This window comes from Hypomesus transpacificus, unplaced genomic scaffold, assembly GCF_021917145.1.
Source record: "Hypomesus transpacificus isolate Combined female unplaced genomic scaffold, fHypTra1 scaffold_211, whole genome shotgun sequence".
Taxonomy (NCBI): Eukaryota; Metazoa; Chordata; class Actinopteri; order Osmeriformes; family Osmeridae; genus Hypomesus; species Hypomesus transpacificus.
Window position 1 is genome coordinate 223,135 of NW_025813750.1, and position 14,012 is coordinate 237,146.

Genomic DNA, 14,012 nt, shown 5'->3' on the forward strand with positions numbered 1-14,012 from the left:
AGTGCGATGAAGATAAAACCATACAGATAATTGTGGTGGGAGACAGGTGATGCACATGTGAGAGAGTGGGGGTTGAGAGAGAGCAAGAGAGGCGCTTTTGTTGAAGCAAATACAAATTGTAGTCAAAAACGCAGGACTCCATTCCCCGGGCGGTGCCTCCTGCCGGCCCATACCAGAAGTTAAACGGGGATATACGGGGTCCTAACTGGCCACGACCGGTTTCGTCCTCTACCAGGACACGTCAGGTGACGAAAATAAAAGATGAGCAGGAACCAGGGCCCTCCTAGGCTACGAACTGTCAGAGGACCTCGAGGCTGCACCAAAGAAGGAGGATGGTGTTCACCCCGGTGCCCGACTGACAGCCACCAGAAGCGATATTTAGAATTATTGTATAGGGAAAAGATGATAGCGAGAGAGAGGGAGAGAGAGAGCACACATGTGTGTATGCGTGTGTACATAGTAGTTGTATACAATGGGAGATAAGCCTGTCAGGGGAGAAATGCTTTATACAAAAAACCATGCACATGGATTAAATATTGAGGGAGAAGGTCTAAATAAAGCTGTTGAGAGAATGGGACCGCAGATCAAAGGAGAAAGAGTGAGGTTTTTAGCCTAGTTTAGGTAAGTGTTCAAAGATATAACAATGAAGGACCTATGGTTAGGTGAATATAAGTGGAAGTCAGAGGTCGAAGAGCTGGATGTTAAGGAATTAAGATGAGGCTATTTAGGGGTGCCAAGGTTGAGTTTAGGTAAGGGGTCGGATAGTCAGGGTTAAGGACTTAAGATCAGGTATGGTTATCGACGGTTGAGGTTAGGATGACCTACAGGTTGGGGATATTTTCTGCGCTCACTCACTTACTCCTCCCCTCCCTCTTTTCCTTGTTTTTCCCTTTGACACGCTTAGAAAGAGTGCACCCTTCCCGGAGGCGCTGCAACACCGGGGCGATGCGCGGAGCGGACGGAGCGAGCCCCTGTTCCGACTCCCTGTTGCTAAAATCGGTTTAATATGTTGTCCTCGCATGGAGGACATATCAGATATTAAACTGATAAGAACAGATTTTTTTACTTTTAGAAAATGTATTACAGAAACACACAATGACAAGTTACATCTCCGGGGTCACAGACCCCACAAACCCCAAACACAAAAAACCACTCCCACACCAAAGACACACAACCCACACACAGCAGGGGGCGACACAACCCCCAAAACATAAAACCAAACTCAACACGCACAGCAGGGGGCGACATAACCCCCAAAACAAAAAAACACAACAAAACAACTACAATAAACACACCACAACACGCACAGCAGGGGGCGGCAAAACCCCCCAAACAAACCCACAAAAAACGATACCAGAAAAACAACACATTACGCACACCAGGGGGCGGCAGACCCCCCCAAACAAAAACCATAAATAAAGGACACTAAAAAACAAACCAACACGTACAGCAGGGGGCGGCAAAACCCCCAAAACAAAAACCCCCAAAATTGTAACACAATTACAAAGCACACCACAACATACACAGCAGGGGGCTGCGAAAACCCCTTCCCCAATGCCAGGTTAAACCCAGCAGGGGGCGACACAGGCCCCAACCAAAACATAAACAAAAACAAGGCAGGACAGGCCCAGCCCAGGGACCCATTAAACAAAGACATAATAAACACAAAAACAAAAACACACACACCCCACACAGGGGGCGACCACATACCCCGACTCTCAGGGGGAAAACAACGGCCCCCCAGGGAGCCATCCCCCCCTACCCACCCCTCTAGGCAACACTTAACCGACCGGGCCCCTCAGATGAGGCCCAGCCCCCTTTCCACCGGTCCCGGGCAGCGCGCGGGCCCCACCGCTGGATGTACATCCCCATCCGGACCTTCTGGCTGCCCTCCACCCACCTGACACACCCTTCCACCCCCTAGTCGACCCCCCGGAGCACCCACTCCTTCCTTCCCTGCCACAGGACCCGCTTAAAGAGGGAGATTATGAGCCAAAGGAGGAAGCGGTTCCTCCGCCCCCCGGAAGCCCACACCCCCCTCTCCACCCGTGCCCACGTGACGTGAAACCCCCTCACCACCCTCCCCAGCAAACCCTCCGCCCGCGCCCACACCACTCCAGCTCTCCCAAAAGAAAAGAGACAAAAACGCAGTCGAGCTTCAGCGGGAAGTGAGGCACGTCCCTCCCCCCCTGGCCCACTGTGGCCAGCATGCGACGCCTCGCCACAACCTCGTACCCCCCCCCCCCCCCCCCCCCCCCCCCCCCCAGAGGAAGCGGAAGACGAGCCGCATCAGAGGACGCCGCATACTGGCCGGCATGGGATACACGTAGGCCAGGAAGGTGAGGACCGGCAACACCTCCATCTTCAGGACCAAGACCTTCCCCACGAATGTCAAAGTCCTGGCTTTCCACAAGGACAACTTCCGCCCGACTGCCTCCAGGCGCCTGGTCCAGTTGGTCGTGGCGCACTGGGCTGCCTGAAAGTGCACCCCCAAGATCCGCAAGGGTCCAGCACTGAGAGACAACCCCCCTGGTACATCCGTCCTGTCTTTCCAGCACTCAAAGCACTTCACGGAATACTTGGTGAGGTTCAGCACCGCACCAGAGGCCCTCGTGAAGTCCTGGAAGATTCCCAAGGCTCGGATCAGGCTAGCGTCGCTCCCCAGCAGCAGGGTGGTGTCGTCTGCATACTGGGTCATCTTGACCGTAGGCCCCCGCTACCTGGTACCAGTAACCCTTCAACACCCGGGTCGGCCCGAATGGCCGCCGCCAGGGGCTCCATGTAAAGGATGAACAGCAGGGGTGAGAGCGGACACCCCTGCCTAACCCCCAATACCAAGTCGAAACGCTGCCCCGAGTGCCCATTGATGGAAACGGTGCACCCCACGGCAGAGTACAGAGTACTAAGCCACCCGATGAAAACGTGCCCTAGTCCTAACCTCTCAAACACCCGAAACAAAAACCCTCTGTGGACCCTGTCGAAAGCCTTTGCCTGGACGAGGCCGGCCACCATCAGAGGCAGCCCGCGGTCCTTGGCCCAGGCTATGGCGTCTCGGAGCAGCTGGAGATTCCAGCGCACGGACCGACTCCCGACCCCATAGGTCTGGTCCTCGTGCACGACGTATGGGAGGGCCGTGCGCAGACGGTAGGCCAAGACCTTGGCCAACAACTTGAAGTCTGCGCACAGCATGGTCAATGGCCGCCAGTTCCCCAGATCTGTGTGGTCCCCACTCTTGTACAAGAGGGACAGCACTCCGACGGCCATCGACCCTCCCAGGGACGCCGTGCGGAGGACCGCGGTGAGGACCTCCGGCCCGACCACCCACTAGAACCTGAGGTAGAAATCAGCCGGCAGCCCATCGAGGCCCGGCACCTTCCGCCGGCCCATGCGCCGCAGGGCCCCCTCCAGCTCCTCCAAAGACAGCGGTGCCTCCATTGCCTCCACCACATCTGGAGGCGCCCGCCGGGTCAACCCACTGAGGAAGACCTCACCAAAACCTGCATCTACCTCCCTATCACTGAAAAACGCACGGTAGTGGTCGGTGGTGACCTCCACCATACGGTCAGGCTCCGGTACCACGCGGCCCTGCGGGTCCTTCACCCCCGAGAACACTGACCTCCCCTTCGCCTCCCTCACTGAGGCGAAGAAAGAGGCCGAGCACGTCTCCACGTACTGCTCCACGAACTCTTGACGCGCCCTCAGGAGGAAGGCGCGAGCTCGGCGCTCGTGGATGGCCCTCAAACGGGCCCACTGTGCTTCCAGATCCTCGGGGGCCCCTCCGGACCCCCCCGCCGCCGCCGCGTAGGAGCGCACCCTCGACGGGCAAGCCCGCCACAAATGCCCCCGCTCACCGCACGAGTTGCACGCCTTCGGGACGGGGCAGTCGCGCACCAGGTGCCCTTCCGCCCCGCACTCCCTGCAGTGGGGCCCCGGGCAGTTGGCCTCCGTGTGCCCACCGCACGACACCTCCGGCAGTTGGGGGGCTGCCGAGCTTAGTGCACCTGCCCCCCGGTCCGCCCCCACATTGAAACATGCCGGGGGGTGGCTGAGTCCGTCGACTCCGGCCGGGTCGTCGGCCAGGAGAACCTGGTACTGCCTCCTTCCCAGCCAGAAACCGAAAATGTCCCTTACGGGCCGGGCCGCAGAGACGACCGTCCCGTATCTTGCCAGGCCGGCCACGTTCGCCCTCTCCTCCACGTGGGCACTGAACATTGTGACGGGCACAACACGTAGGTTCTGCCTGGCCAGGTCCACCACCTCATAGTGGCTCAGGGGCCTCTGCTGCCCCAGAGCCCTGCACCTGGCCAGGACAGATGCCGCCAGCGGCCCCGACCTCAGGGTGAGGTCGTGCCCCCTCTCGGGCACATTATCTCGATGGCACAAGACCTCCGCCGGGGTAAGCTTCAGCATCCCCATGATAATGCTCCTTGTGAACTTGTCCCTCACCAGCCTCGGCGCAGAAGGGTCGTTCCACACGAACCGGATACAGTCTTTCATTGCCGGCTCCACCCGCCCCGGCCTCCTGACCCCCTCTCCGCCGTACGCCCCACCGCTGGGCCCCCTGCTGCCGCCGGCCCCGTCAGCATTACTGGCCCCTCCTCGAACCGCTCCGCTCCACCATCACCTCCTGCTCCTCCATTCGCCCCCTTCGACTTCAGCCCGCTGGCGCTGGTTCTCCCTGCGCAGTCCGCCAAGGTTAAACCAGCAGCTGCAGGTGCGGGCAACCCGCTACCCCCTGCAGCCCCGACAGCCCTTCCGCCCTGGGCCCCGCTCACCACTCCTTTCACCTCCGCCGGTGGAAGTGCCCCATACCCCGCACGACCCCTTCCACCGGTAACCACCGCTCTGCCCTCCGACTCTCCAACTCCTCCCTCCTCGCCGCCACCAGACATCTCGCCGCTGCCGCCCCACCTTCCTCCCTCCCTCCAACTCCGTCCTCCCTCCGTCGACGCTCTCCTCCAACTCTTCTGTATGTCGCCCTCTACTGGTCTTGAAATCCTTTTTCTTGATCTTAGCCAAAAGGCCGAGAAGCGATGACCGCACTATCGGACGCCCCGCGCGCCCGGGCCCTCCGTGCGGCAGCCGGGCCTCTCAGTCGCCGGCCACGCTGGCTGGCAACCGCCAGCCGGACCGAGAACGGCCCGAATGACGGAAGCTAAAGGCAAAGACCAAGGCCACAGAAGAAGAAGGAGCAGAAGAAGGAGCAGACGCAGCAGCAGGGACGGATGCTGGGAAGAAGGAGGAGGAGAACATGTAATGTTCTTGTCTATTTCTAAAAGGGTAAAATCCTGGGATAAAAGCACGGTGTCAACAACTGTTTTGTCTAAAAACCTTAAAACCTCGTCCATGACATGATTAAAAACTTATTTTTTGCCAAACAACTCTTCATAAAATTCCTCCACCACCTTTGTAATCTGTTGCATGTCAGTTTTTAAAATCCCATTTTTGTCTTTGATACTTGTTAAAACGTTGCTTCTGCTGATTATTTTCTTAAAAAAGTACCTGGTGCATTTCTCTCCTTCTTCCAGGTCTCTCTCTTTGCTTCTTAAAATCACTCCTCTGCTTACCTTTTCCGCCATTAAAACCATTTCTTTTTTCACCTCTCTTATTTCCTTGTTAAAATCCAACCCTTCCTGTGTGAGTTGAAAATACCTCTCTAACCTTCTCTGCAGTCCCACCATGCGTCTCTCTGTTCTCTTTCTTTTTTCCCTCCCTTTCCGTTTAAAAAAAGTCTGTGTCCTGTGTTTTACCATTTCCCACCACTGTGCTCGTGTTTTAAACATGTCTTGAAGGGTCTGCCAGTCCCTGAACCGCTCCCTGTATGACCTTGTTATTTCCCCGTCTTCCAGCAGGGAGCAGTTCAGTTTCCACAGACCCTTCCCTACCATCACACCTGAGGTTAATGAAAGGGTGCACGTGAGCATACAGTGGTCCGAAAAGAATACCAGGGTTAATCTAGCATCGGTTGGGGGGGCGTCCCGAGTCAGTACGTAGTCGATGCGAGAGGCTCTGGTACCATCGCCACTGGACCAGGTGAAGCCCTCCTCTCTGGGATGCAGGGATCTAAAACAGTCAACTAGTTTAAAATCCCTACAAAGTCCGTGTAATAAAACCGACGATCTATCTACTTTAAAAAGTTCTCCAGCTCCTTTCCTATTTTTCCTTGATAAAACACAGTTAAAATCCCCTCCCACCACTAGGGGATCCCTCCCTAGCAGGTGGGACTGCAGGTTTTCTAAAAGGTTGCATCACTCGTTCTTGCTGCTAAAACCATACACATTTATCAGTTTAAAATCCTTCCCTAAAAAGTTCAAATTCAGTAAGAGCATACGTCCGTTGAGTAAAACCGTGCTCCCCTTCACCAAGATGTGTGCATTTTTCATTAAAACCGCCACTCCATCGCTTTTGTTGTTATTTGATCCACTCCATACTGAGGGTCCATGGCTCCACTTGCTCTCCCACTCTTGGTAAAAAGTTTTAAAAGGCAGTCCACACTCCTGGATTAAAACAATATCTGTTTGTACAGTACTTAAAAAGGTTAAACTGGACTGGACTCTAAAACTTGATTTAATAGATCTTACATTAAGAGTAGTGATTGTGAGTGCCATAAAAAGGATGAAGGGGGTTAAACGGGACGTGCGCATTACTAAAACCAGGGAAGTGGGTTGGGTCTAAAAGGGGTGATCAATAAAACCGATAGAACAATAAAACAGAGGGGCAATAATCAACAGTTAAAACAAGCACTAAAACCGGACCTACGAAATGTCCACACTCTCTTGCTCACTCTTGGTTTTCTTCTTATGGGGGAGGCCCGAACTCTCCTTAGGGGATGATGTGACCAGGTTTACATTTAAAAAGGACTTCTGGTTCGGAGAGTTGGAAGGAAATACCCTGGAAGAGGAATCTGACTCTTCAGAGCTCACTTCGGGCCACCCCCTCTTCCCGGCGTGATCGATGTCGGCACTGGCGGCCTCTCCTGGGCTCCCCCCCTCCTCCTCTTCGCGCTCTTCCTGCCTCCCGTGCTCGGCTTCCTTGTTTAAAATGTTAAAAACCGGGACCGTTCTCTGTGCCATTTCCTCCTCCTGCACCTCTCTTTCCGCTCTTTCTCTCTCCTTTTCCGCCTCTTTCAACGCCATCTCTCTTTCCGCCTCCTTTTCCGCCCTTTCTTTCTCCGCTTCCTTTTCTCTCTTCCTTCTGGCTGGTCCCGCCGGCTCCTCGGACGCCCTGACCGCCCGGAGCTTGTTGGCAAAGGACTGAGGACAGTCTCTGAACAGGTGGGAGAGCTCGCCGCACAGGTTGAAAGCCCTCCCATTTGGGCACTCCGCGAAGGCGTGCCCCAACTCCCGACATTTCCCGCACACAATTTCTTGGCACGCCTCCACGAGGTGCCCATGCTTCATGCACTTTCTGCATAACTTTGGCAGTCCCTGGTAGTGCACAAAGCCCCTGTTCTCCCCCAACACAATCATTGAGGGTAACTGCCTCAGTCCTTCAAATCCTGTATGTTCTGGAACCTGCTGGATGGGTACTCTCCAAGACCCATTCCAAATGCCATCCGGGTCCCCTTTAACTGTGCAGTACCGTCTCAACCAAACACAGATATCATCAGGGTTCACAGTCTCCTTAAACATTCTGACAATCACCACTTTTAGTGTGTTGTCAGTCAGTTTCTCCAAATTAAAGGAGCAGGTAATTTTCTCTCTGCTGTTTTCATATCTGGTCCAAAATTCTTTCAGGTTTCAGGTTTCTGGAGGTCCAAAGTGTCTCCTTGTAGCATGTCAGGGTGAGCCAGAACTGGTGGAATTGTCCCGATGGTATGGGTCTCTGACTCCCCGTAGAGCACCAGCTGTGCTGTCAGGACCTCCCCTGCTGGCAGGCTCGGGGTTATCAGGGGCCCCGCTTGGATCCACAGGTCCCGGGCGGCCCTGCACTCCCGAAGCAGGTGCCGCACGGTCTCGTCTCCGCCACAAGTCGGCCGTGGGCACCTCGGTGTTGATCCCATGCCCCCGGAGTGCATGACGGCTCTGACCGGGAGGATCTCATGGACCACCATCCAGTTGAGGTCGCGGTGCCGGTTCAGCAGAGCAGGATGGGCCACGTTGCGCCAAACCGTAGAGGGCTCTCCTAGCGCGAGCCCGCGCACTGGACGCACAGGCTCCCCTTCCTGCACAACAGAGAGAATAAAACAATGGTTAGTTAAAACTCGCTCTGTCTGCTGTTCAAGATTAAAATCTTTCAAAAACTTAACTCTCAGGTCGATGGGGAGGAGCCTCAGTACTCGCAGGTACCCTCCCATCCAGAATCTCACCAGCAGGCCCGTCTTTGTGTTCTTGCCCGCCAGGCCCACATGGAGGGCGGTGTACCTGCTTGTCAGAAATAAAGCAAAATTAAAAAGGCTGTGCTTCATGACCTCTCTTTTCAGCCTTTCCCACTTGGACTTCCAAACAAAGTAAAAGACCAAGCGGTCCAAGGCTAAAAGCACTCTTCTTGGGGGGATAAAAACAGCTGAAACCAATAAGAACAGGGGTAAAATCACAGTTTTTATGATTAAAATACGTCCTTTGATGGTCAAGTCACGTAGTCCCCAGAAAGCCAGTCGTTGCCTAGTCTTCCCCAGTAGACCACCCCAGTTCCCGCTGCCTAGCCCTAACCGGTCAAATTTTACCCCTAGAACCCTCAAGTCTGTTTGTGTAGTGAGTGGCAGTCCTGTCAAGTCCTGTGTGCGCCAGGGGCCGTGAAACTGGGCCTCTGTCTTGTTTCTGTTCAGTTTGGCCCCTGACGCCAATCCGAACCAGTCAGTCCTGTCCAGAGTCCTGTCGATGGAAGGTCGGTCGGTGCATAAAATATTGACGACGTCCATATATAAAACGCATGTGGCTGAGAGTCCCCTGCTCCCCGGGACTCCCAGCCCAGTGATCCGTTGGTCCCTTCTCAACACCTGCGCCAAGGGTTCAATGCAGGAGACAAAGAGAAGGGGAGATAACGGACAACCCTGACGGACGCCGCAGTGGACATTAACTGCGTTTGTGAGTTTCCCGTTAACCATAAATCTACTGTGTATATATACAACAGGCCCATCCACGCTATAAACCTGTCCGGATAGCCCATTTTTTGCAGTACCTGAAACAGGTACTGGTGCGAGACCCGATCAAAAGCTTTTTCAAAATCTAAATTCAGTACTGCTAAACGAATGTTTCTGTCTCTCGCAAGACAGATGGCGTCTCTAATCAGTACGAGGCTGTCGGTGATCTTCCTTCCCGGGATGGCGCAGGTTTGATCCGGGTGGATCACTGAACCTAAAACCGTGGACATTCTGTTTGCTAAAAGTTTACTAAAAAGTTTCAAATCAAAATTTAAAAGCATGATGGGTCTCCAGTTTTTCAGGTCGGTCCTGTCGTCTTCTTCATGGAGTAATGACCCTATCCCTACTCTGAAACTGTCTGGAAGTCTGTCGAGGTCCTCTAAGTCTTTAAAAACAGTCAGGAGGTTGTGTGCTAAAATGTCCCAAAAGGTCAGATAAAACTCCAGAGGCAGCCCATCTGCCCCCGGAGACTTCCCTCCCTTAAAACCCTTAACACACTTGTTTAATTCTTCATTCTTCAATGTTAAAATCCTCCTCTAATTGGCCCGTGTTTTCGACTGTTTTCTCTAAAAACCCTAAAACCTCTTTTGTTCGCTCCTTTAAAATGTATTTTTCCCCATAAAAAGTTTCCACTACTTTTAAAATGTCATCTGTTTCATCCATTATTTTTCCTTCCTTGTTTTTGAGTTTGGACATAGTCCCACTCCTGCTTAAAATTTTCTTAAAAAAGTACCTTGTGCACTTTTCTCCCTCCTCCAGATCGCTTTCCTTACTTCTCAAAATAACCCCCTTGCTTTTTTCCAACGATAAAATAGTCATTTCTTGCTTTACCTCTTTAATCTCGTAGTTAAAATCAATGCCCTGATTTCTTAAAATAAAATATCTTTCTAAACATTTCTGCAGTCCCACCATGCACCTATCTGCTTTCTTTTTCCTAGCTCTCCCTAACTGACTAAAAAAGGCTTTGGTCCTACCCTTCACCATCTCCCACCACTGTGCTCTAGTGTCAAAACAGTCCTGGAGGGTCTGCCAGTCCCTGAACTGCTCCCTGTACTGCCTTGCGGCCTCCTCATCCTCCAACAGGGATTAGTTCAGACCCTTCCCTACAGTCACACCCGAGGATAGTGAAAGAGTGCAGGACAGCATGGAGTGGTCCGAGAAGAAAACCGGGGTCAATCTAGCATCGGTTGGGGGAGCGTCCCGGGTAAAACAGTAGTCAATGAGAGAGGCTTTGGTACCATCATCACTGAACCAGGTGAGGCCCTCCTTTCTGGGATGCAAGGTCTTAAAACAGTCAGTCAGTCTAAAATCCTTAACAGTACTGTTTAAAAGAGTCAACGCCTTGTCTACCTTAAAATCAACCCCTGCACCTCTCCTGTCAGCCCTGGTTAAAACACTGTTAAAATCCCCTGCTAAGATCAGGGGAGCCCTACCTAGCAGGTGGGACTGCAGGTCTTCTAAAAGGGTAAAACGTTCATGCTTATCACTAAAACCATACACATTTATTACTTTAAAATCCTTCCCTAAAAAGGTCAAATTTAGTAAAAGCACCCATCCATTTCTAAAGGCAGTGCACCCCTTCACCAATACATGTGGATTTTTTATTAAAACCGCCACTCCGTCATTCTTATTTTCATTGGAGCCGCTCCAGTAGGAGGGCCCGTGGCTCCACATCTGTTCCCACTTAAAATTGGAGTTTTTAAAAGGCAGTCCACATTCCTGTAATAAAATCACATCGCTTTTCACAGTACTTAAACATGTTAAAACAGGCCGCGCCCTAAAAGTGGTCGTTATGCATCTTACATTTATGGTGCTAAAAGTGAGCGCCATTAAAAGGGTAAAAGGGGTTAAAAGGACGTGCATAAGCCTAAAATCGTAGGGGGGGGATCGAAATAAGACAATAAAACAGGTACTAAAATCATAAAACTATGCTTACCTCTTCGCTCTTCAGCTCTTTCTTCTTCTTGGGGGGGCGTTTGGGGAGGCCTGAGCTCTCCTTGGGGGTGGATGCCGTGAGGTTCATTGTTAAAAAGGCCACTTGGTTAGCAGAGCTGGAAGGAAATACCCTAGGAGAGGAATCTGACTCTCCAGAGCTCACTTCCGGCCTCCCCTTTTTACTGGCTGGATCGATGTCAGCGGACAGATCTCTATCACGTTTGCCTGGTAAAAGCTGCCCACATTGCATAGATGCCTCGCTGGCCGCCGAGTCACTGGTCCTGGGAGAGGAGCTTCCTGTCTCCTCCGAGCTCCCAGTCTCCTCTCCCCCGCTCTTTCCACTTTCCTCCTCTCTCTCCTCTCCGTGCTCGGCGGCCGCCTGTTTAAAAGGGATAAAAACAGGATCCGCCACCACTTCCTCCACCTCTTCCACTTGCTCCGCCTCCTTTTCTTTCGCTCCCTCCGCCCTCTTTTCCTCGGGTCTGTCCTTTGCCACCTCAGGCTCTACGGGCGCCCTGCCCGCCCGGACTTTGTTGGCGAAGGACTGAGGACAGTCTCTGAACAGGTGGGAGAGCTCGCCACACAAGTTGCAAGCCCCCCCATTTGGGCACTCCGCGAAGACGTGCCCAATCTCCCGACACTTGCCGTACACCACCTCCTGGCACGCCTCCGCGAGGTGCCCATGCTTCATGCACTTTCTGCATAACTTTGGCTGTCCCATGTAGTGCACAAAGCCCCTGTTCTCCCCCAACACGATGATTGAGGGTAACTGCCTCAGTCCTTCAAAACCTGTCGGATCTGGAACCTGCTGGATGGGCACTCGCCAAGCTCCATTCCATATGCCATCCAGATCCTTCACTCTAACTGGAACCCCTTTAACTGTGCAGTACCTTTTCAATCAGACACAGATATCCTCTGGGTTCAGTCTCATTAAACATCCTGACAATCACCACTGTCAAGGTGTTGTCAGTCAGTTTTTCCACGCAGAACGTTTGGGTCACTTGATCTTTGCTTACTTCGAAACGTGTCCAGAATCCCTTCAACCCCCCAGCCGTGCTGAAACTGACATCGAAGCCCTGCCCAGCAGGCAAGGCCACGATGCAGTTCAGATCGGCCGGGGTGAACCTGAGCAGTCTCTGCAGCAACTTCCTGGAGAAGTCCAACCTGGACATCTCTGGACATCTGTACTTACTGTAAGTCGCTCTGGATAAGAGCGTCTGCTAAAATGACTAAATGTAATCTCCACCTTCACGCCTCCCACCACCTTGAACAATAAACGGACACTGTTGTGCCTCCTCATGCCAGCACGAGCGGCCGACATTTTGGAGGCACGAACAACACTCAACAAAAGTCAATACAATTAGGGGGAGGGGGGGTGACACAGCAAGAGGTAACAGGGGGTGGGGGTGGGCACACCAACACAGAAGGGCAGGGGAAGACAAAAACACTGGTCAGGGTGGGGGGGGGGGGGGGGGGGGGGGGGATGACTTACAAAACAAAGTGGGGGGTTACAAACAGCAACTGGACTATACGGAAACTACCACCAAAACACCAAAGTAAATAAATACTACAAAACTAAGGGACAAAGGACCGGCTGGGGAAAATTAAACCAAAACACTGAACAATTGACTGAGGACAAACAGGTAGACAACAAAAAAAACAAACAATTAATTAAACAACCACAAGATGGAGACAGACCACCACTAACAAAACGCACAGAAAAAACACCAACACCAAACAGACAAGACCCACCCGCCACCAATCAGGGATTGGGCTACTCCAACAAACACAAAAACTCACAAATGACTACGAACAATTAACACTTAACTGAAACACTATATAGGCCCAGAAGGGGGGACAAGACAAAAACTGAAAAAAACTTTGAATAACAAAACGGCCACAAGATGGAGACTCACACTAGAAAACACACGGAAAAACACTGACAACACTTAACTAGACACACCTGCCACCAATCAAGCAATTGGTGGCTAGGCTACACCAAACACCACAAAAACTGACAAAAGACTATGAACAAACAAAGGCAAACACTTAAGACAAACACTATATAGGCCCCAAAAGGGGGGGGGGAACAGACAAGAAAAACAACTAACAATTACTCAACATACAATTAAGGACTCTAAACAAAGAAACAGGCTAAACTTCAAAAACACAGGACAAATACAAAACAAGCACAAGACAAGGCCCACAGAGGGACCGGAAAAGTACTGGCCTTGGAGGCACTCACCTGGCCCAACACTGGGCTGGGCCAGTGGAAGAATGGAAAATTCCGGTGAGTGACTCCTCCTCCAGCACTGGCTCCGGCAACCGACTGTGGACCTGTGAACAAAAAGGAGACAGAAAACTGGGACAGTGAAAATGAAAATCAACACAGAACAAACTCAAAGGATTGGACACCAACTGAAAAGGGGTAACGCCCACCGGCCGGTCGATCACTTCGCCCACCGGCCGGTCGATCACTTCTCTGAACCAATCAGATCACAAATATGAGCCAAAAGGCCGAGAAGCGATGACCGCAGTATCGGACGCCGTGCGCCAGCCGGGCCGCTCGGTCACTGGCCACGCCAGCCGGATTGAGAACGGCCCAAATGACGGAAGCTAAGGGCCAAGGCCGAAGAAGAAGAAGCAGCAGCAGCAGCAGCAGCAGCAACAGCAGCAGCAGCAGCGGGGACCGAAGAGACGGACGCTAGAAGCAAAGGCCAAGGCCACAGAAGAAGCAGGGACCAAAGACAAGAGCAGAGGAAAAAGCAACAGAAAGGAAACACAGCTACAGAAGAAGCCAAGACAAAAAGACTTGCCTCTGCTCACTCACTCACTCACTGCCCTCACTCACTGCCCTTTGAAGTCACTCACCTCACCTCCGTTTTTTTTTTCGGACGGAGCGAGACGTTTACATTTATACTTATGTACAGTATTTATTATGCTCTGTAAGCCAGGGCGGGGAAAACGGTGCAGTGGATGTGTGTGTGGGTCTGCT

At 52.5% G+C, this 14,012-nt stretch overlaps 1 pseudogene; it reads right to left on the bottom strand.

Annotated features, from left to right (window-relative positions):
• Positions 1 to 904: 904 nt before the first annotated feature.
• On the bottom strand, positions 905 to 1,081 carry LOC124462302 (annotated as a pseudogene).
• Positions 1,082 to 14,012: the final 12,931 nt, after the last annotated feature.